The following is a 7,422-nucleotide window of genomic DNA, read 5'->3' on the forward strand; positions in this document are numbered from 1 at the left end:
AAAAACAATGTAAGGGCCCGAACGGAATCGTACTCAAATCCCGGCAAATGCTTTTGTCAAACTTCCAGCCAAAGGTGGTTAAAACACAAAACGAAAAACAGAATTCAAAATAAAACGGTCTATTGAAATATTTTCAGAAAAAAAAAATCTTAGTTGGAAATGTGCAGCAGGGTGTGATATACTAGAAACACACATGTACCGTATTATTCCATGATATAACATATTATTACATGAGGACACCACCATTAATATTATGTTATATCCAGGGAGTTGCAGTCAGGGGAGGCAGAGCATAATCCTGAGATTTGATATAAAAATGATTAGAATAATACAAAGAGGATATTTATAACATATATACATCTTCTTTGTTTATTGTAATCATTTTATAATTAAGACTCACCAGCTTTGTGGAGCTCCCTGGGGCTGCAGGGAGATGAGGCAGCAACAGCTCAGCCTCACTTCTGTATAGTCAGACACTGCTTGCAGAGCTGGGGACTGAGCACTGATGGACACCTTGGATGTGTCATGTGACCAGGAAGTGCACTGCAGTGTTTAGAGATTGGAGCTCAGCCAGCAGCAGCAAGACAAGACACAGTGATGCAGGTAGGAGAATCAATGGACACTGAAGCTTAGTGTAGTGAGGGCAGAGTTACAGTGAGTAGGGGGTGAGACAGGGTCCCGGCACTAGACCCATCTCCATGTGTGCCTCCCCAGCCATTCACCTCACAGCATGACACTGGTTATATCTAGTATATACCATATTGTATTATATCTAGTGTATACCATGTATTATTAAATCTAGTTTATTTCATATTATGTTATATACCATAGTATATTATAAATAGCATATAAAATTATATTATTTCTAGTATATACCGTATATACCATATTATATCTAGTTGAAACCATATTATATTATATTCTGATAAACACCATTTTTATTTGAATATTTCATGTAGTATTTACCATAGTATATTATATCTAGTATACATCATCTTATATTATATCTAGTTTATTCCGTAGTATATTATATCTAGTATATACCATATTCTATGTCTAGTTTATACTGTACCATTTATATTGTATTCAGTATATACCATAGTATATTATATTTAGCATATAATGTTATATAATATTTAGTATACACCATATTATATTATATCTAGTATACAACATATTATATCATATCTAGTTTATACAATTTATATTGTATTCAATATCTATCATAGTATATTTTATGTAGTCTATACCATATAAACTAACTATGATACACCATATTATATTATATATAGTATACATAAAATTATATATCTAGTTTATACCATAGTATACTATATCTATGATACACCATATTATATAATATCTAGTCTACACCAAATTATATATCTAGTTTATAACTTTATACCATTTCATATTGTATCTAGTATATACCATAGTATATTATAGCTAATATAAGTCATATTATATTATACTGTATCTTATTTATGTGATTTTGTAATGTACTCAGTATATACCATAGTATATCTAGTTTATACTATTTTATATTGTATGCAGTATATGCTATAGTGTATTATTTCTAATATATGCCATATTATATTATAAATAGTTTATAGCATTTTATAGTATATCCAGTATATACAGTAGTATATTAGATCTAATAAATAACATAGTATACACTATTGTTATGCCGTCAGCATTATTTGTTTCATATGCATTTATTCGGTGTAAGCTCCGTCTAGAGGTCAGCCATATGTGAGCTGGGTTTGGACTTTATAGGCTTCCTTAGTTAGGTTGCCAATGTAACCTGAATAGAGGATAGGAGGACACCTCCTTAGATCTCACATAGTTATCAGCAAATGGGCGTATGTAGGGATAAGCATCGATGGTTACCGTTGATGGCACGATTGGTGATTAACCAATGAACCCATCAACAGGGGAACCATTCATGGTTTCAGCCACCAATGGTCATCCCTGCTCTATCACTCAGGCCAATCAGAGGTGGGGGAGGGACTTCTCAGGTCACGTCAGAGTAAAAAAAAAAAAAAACGTTATTGGGTCTCCGCCATCGATGGCAAAGCATCTACCATTGGTTGATAGCCACCCCTAGGTGCATGTATTCCTCCCGTCATCACAGCATCGATTGTGAGATCTACTGACCGGTCCCTCAGGTATGTTGTCATGTAGTTTGCATTATATCACTTCATATTGTAGTTGCATTTTATTATGTTTTTTGGCTCCCCAAAAAAATGAACCCCAGTGTGTATGTTACTGCTTTTCCATCTGAACGCCGGGGCACAACCCATACAGACTGGCGGCCCGAGCCGGCACTAATGCAGGGTCGATGATGTCATCAGTATGACGTGATGAGCCGGTGCATGGTGATGAGATCATGTCCAATGCCGGCTCTTCCTATGTAGTGAGTGGGACAGGGGTTACCCGTTCATATCACAAGCAGGGTTAAACATGCGTTCAATCCTTCTCATGACCTGGGTTGACGCCTTTCACACTACACAGTAACCCGGGTTATTGCTGCTAGTATAAAAGGGGTGTGTGTGTGCGCGCATGTGGTAGGAAACATAGATTGTAAGCTCCACTGGGGCAGGGACTGATGCGAATGGCCAAATGTTCTCTGTAATGTGCTACGGAGTATATCTGCGCTATATTAATAACTGGTAACAAATGCAAAAAATGTGTCCTTTTTTTTTGTTTCTATAACTGGAATAGCCTCCATCAGAGGTGGTAGAGGCTAAGGCCCTCATTCAGAGCCGCTCGTTAGCGGCAGTACGCTCGTTCCGAGCGATGTTCGCACATCTGCGCATGCGTACGGTTTTTAGTACGCATGCGCGAACCAGTCAGTGCGGGCGAAAATCGTTTGTACGCTATATAGCGAGTGCCTGCTATTTTGAGTGACAGAATGAGGAGTATGTGGGTGGTAACAGGGGAAGGTGCTTGAAAATGGGGGAGTGGAATTCGAACGCAGGCGTGCTTAAAGGTCAAAACGGGCGTTTTAAGGGTGTGCATAATTAATCCAGCAGCGTCATTGACCACGTCACTGGGTTTTTTTAAACTCAGAACTGCTCGCAAAATAGCGGTTGAAAAAACCAACCACAAGAATAGCGAGCAGTTCATACGCTGTACGATGTACTCGATTAATCTAATAAATAGCGGACATGACGTATGGTGCGAGCGGCCAGGGGGCGTTTTTATCAAATAAACGAGCGTATGTTTTGCTCGCTAGTTCAGACTTAGAGGTGTGAACAGACTGCAATGTGCGAACAGATCATTTGAATAGCCACCCCTTGTTTTTGAATGAACGACCGCAAATAGCGAACGGCTTTGAATGAGGGCCTAAGACGGTAGATCAATGTAAACATGCATGGGATAGACATAAGGATATCCATCAGAAGTAAGGATCAATAAGGGTTGAGGTAATAATATGTTTAAAAATGGGGCAGACTAGATGGGCCAAGTGGTTCCGATCTGCCGTGAAATTCTATGTTTCTATGTTTCAATAAATATTACATTATATGTAGTATATGTGGTAATATACCATAGCATATTATATGCAGTATATATAATATATATTCAAGTATATATTCAAACAGAAAAAAAAACCGAGTAAGCTTTGCTAGATGTATGATTTATGTCTATCGTTGTTCCGTCAGATCACTAAATTAGTCTCATATTAAAATCATAAATAATTTTGGTTATCATGTTCCGTATGGACTAAAAGATTGATGATACATTTCTGTTACGTTTTCATTTTCTTATTTTTTTCTGTATTATTTTTACTATTATTATAATATAAAAATTTGGCAGAAGATTTAAATTGTTCATAGAATACACAATGTCAGTTTATTTATCCATGGAAATATATAGTACTTTGTTATTCCACTGCTACAAATATCCCACTGACCTAAGAAGGGGAAAAATCCTTTTGATACTGTGTTTAAAATACTGAGAAAATATTTACGCCCTCACCCGGGGTTGTTTAATAAAATCATCCTTTATAGAAAATAAATTCTATATAATATTATATATATTTATATAAAGCAGTCCTATCACTCTTCTATGGATGGTAAGTCCATAACGAATCAATATGTAAATGAAAGTAAAGGACAGGATGTGAAAATTGCATTTAATTAACAGCACAGCCTAATTGGATTCTATGTTATATCCCTGCTTTGTACATAATCACGTGTCTGGCAAAGATACTGATTTAATTATGAAACTGAAAATTCTTACTCATTTCAAAACTAAAAATCAGACTAAGGGGCATATTTATTAAACAAATTCTGCGGGAAATGCCCTAAAAATGTAAGAATCCACTGGATATATTACGGGTATTCTGCAGCAGACAGCGGAGATGTCTGCGGAAGTTCCCCCGGTCCCAATCTAAGGAGGCTTGGCCACGGTCACTAGTAACACAGAAGGTCCTGCAGCCAGGGATATAGAGAGCCTGGGTGGCCCAGGTAATAGAAAGGAGGCGTGGCCTAACCTAAGGAGGCTTGGCCACGGTCCCTAGTAACACAGAAGATACTGCAGCCAGGGATATAGAGAGCCTAATTGGCCCGGGTAATAGAAAGGAGGTGTGGCCTAACCTAAGGAGGCTTGGCCACGGTCACTAGTAACACAGAAGGTACTGCAGCCAGGTATATAGGTAGCCTGATTGGCCCAGGAAATAGAAAGGAGGTGTGGCCTAACCTAAGGAGGCTTGGCCACGGTCACTAGTAACACAGAAGGTCCTACAGCCAGGGATATAGGTAGCCTGGGTGGCCCAAGTAATAGAAAGGAGGTGTGGCCTAACCTAAGGAGGCTTGGCCACGGTCACTAGTAACACAGAAGGTCTTGCAGCCAGGGATATAAGTAGCCTGGGTGGCCCAGGTAATAGAAAGGAGGTGTGGCCTAACCTAAGGAGGCTTGGCCACGGTCACTAGTAACACAGAAGGTCCTACAGCCAGGGATATAGGTAGCCTGGGTGGCCCAGGTAATAGAAAGGAGGCGTGGCCTAACCTAAGGAAGCTTGGCCACGGTCACTAGTAACACAGAAGGTCCTGCAGCCGGGGCTGTAGAGAGCCTGGCCTGGCCTTGGTAATGAAAACAAGGTGTGACCTAACATAAGGAGGCGTGGCTATGGTAGCTATCACTGTGCTATACACATCATAGAGACTGGCGCCTACAGTAGCTCCTGTAACTGGGTGTCATTCTTAATGAGGGAGATAATTTCTCATTACTGCAAATAGCAGCGATAAGAAATAATTATCGGGTCTAAAACCTGTTCATTAATAGATGGTCTCCACAATCACACATCAGCTCATGTATCATATGTGGGTTCGCATGCTGGGTGCTCAGCTCATGTAATATATGTGGATCCTCACGCTGGGTACTCAGCTCATGTATCATATGTGGGTCCTCACGCTGGGTATTCAGCTCATGTATCATATGTGGGTCCTCACGCTGGGTACTCAGCTCATGTATCATATATGGGTCCTCACGCTGGGTACTCAGCTCATGTATCATATGTGGGTCCTCACGCTGGGTATTCAGCTCATGTATCATATGTGGGTCCTCACGCTGGGTACTCAGCTCATGTATCATATATGGGTCCTCACGCTGGGTACTCAGCTCATGTATCATATGTGGGTCCGCACACTGGTGTTCATCTGGTGCTTCTTCTCTGGGTCTGCACGCTGGGTGTTCATCTGGTGCTTCTCTGGATCCGCACGCTGGGTGTTCATCTGGTGCTTCCTCTGTGGGTCCGCACGCTGGGTGTTCATCTAGTGCTTCTTTTCATCTGGTGCTTCTTCTGTGGGTCCGCACGCAAGATTTTCATCTGGTGCTTCTTCTGTGGGTCCACACGCTGGGTGTTCATCTGGTGCTTCTTCTCTGGGTCCGCACGCTGGGTGTTCATCTGGTGCTTCTTCTCTGGGTCCGCACGCTGGGTGTTTATCTTGTGTCTCCTCTGTGGGTCTGCACGCTGGGTGTTCATCTGGTGCTTCTTCTGTGGGTCCGCACACTGGGTGTTTATCTTGTGTCTCCTCTGTGGGTCTGCACGCTGTGTGTTCATCTCATGTTTCCTCTGTTGTCCACACATACATTTCTGATACACTTCATCTATGTTACAATAAGCTACCAGAAAACAGCTGAAATGGAACTTTGAAAACTGATCATTGATCCATATGAGGATCACAAGCCCCATTCATATCACTACGTGGATCAACGCAGGGTGACTGCTTGAAGAAGCACAGACACAAAACACTGCAAGGTGCATCTATGCTCCATCGATCACTGACCCGCCCTGGCCTGAGTGTCTGTGACAAGACCTTGCAATCCTAATAGGGATCATTGCATCCATTTTCAAAAGTCCTTTTCAGCTGCATCTTATTCTACTTAACAATAGCTGAACCCAGCTCAAGTGAAGGGACAGATGCCAACTGGTACATTCTACTACACCTTCTATATCTATAGAGAACATGATAGGAACATTCAACATAAAGGTTTAATGCTGGAGCCGTCAGTATTCCCATGTGTACAGCAGAGGAACACAGGCAGTGTTACACGGGTCCCGCTATATAGGACTAACGATGTATATCTGTATATCCTTACTACCGAATATTCTAATAGACAGTAGCAGCAATGATGGAGGTTCATAATTATCCTATATTGCCGGATCTTATGTCGATTTGGATACAGTCATTTCCCCATGTGCAGAGCAGTACTCAGCGCCCCATCCATAGGCTTGGTCCCACATCATTAGCAGTGCGCCCTTGGGGCCCGATTCAGACCTGCTCGCTAGATGCGTTCGCATGCAGCGAAAGTATGTAAATCCCGTAATCGCACAGCAAGGCATAACCTCGCACATTATGTCTTGGCGTGCGATCGCGGTGTGTATGTAGACACCCACCAGCATGTCTTAAGACGCCCACTTTCCCTTCGCAATACACGTCATCTCCAGGAAGTATATGCAACAATCGTAACATCGAGGACCATGTGATGCATACGTAGCACTTACGTGACTGACCATACCCTACCGCAAGCACTGTGAGTGTTTCAGTATGTCTTAATTATGCACGCCTTTGTAGTGGCGTTAAGACGCTCAAGCACGCCTGCGTTCGCAACACCACTCCCCCGTTTTCTTCAACCAACCCATCACCACCCACAAACGCCTCGTCCTGCCACTCCATCTATCGAGTTATCTGTGCATAAGGGGCAATCGCTTCACAATCGCATGGACCGGTTCGCACACGCGCACTGCGATGCGTATGCTTGCGCAGAATGCAATTATCGGCAGGCTGCGTGCGAATGCATCGTCTGAATCGAGCCCTTGGTACCTGGTGTAAGAGACCCATCTGAAAATAGACGGAATTACGCCTATGCGTATTTGCACGTCCCGCAAATCTGTCCTCAAGCCGTCAGCACCGA

This window comes from Taudactylus pleione, unplaced genomic scaffold (genome assembly GCF_031769625.1).
Source record: "Taudactylus pleione unplaced genomic scaffold, aTauple2 ptg003150l, whole genome shotgun sequence".
Lineage (NCBI taxonomy): Eukaryota > Metazoa > Chordata > Amphibia > Anura > Myobatrachidae > Taudactylus > Taudactylus pleione.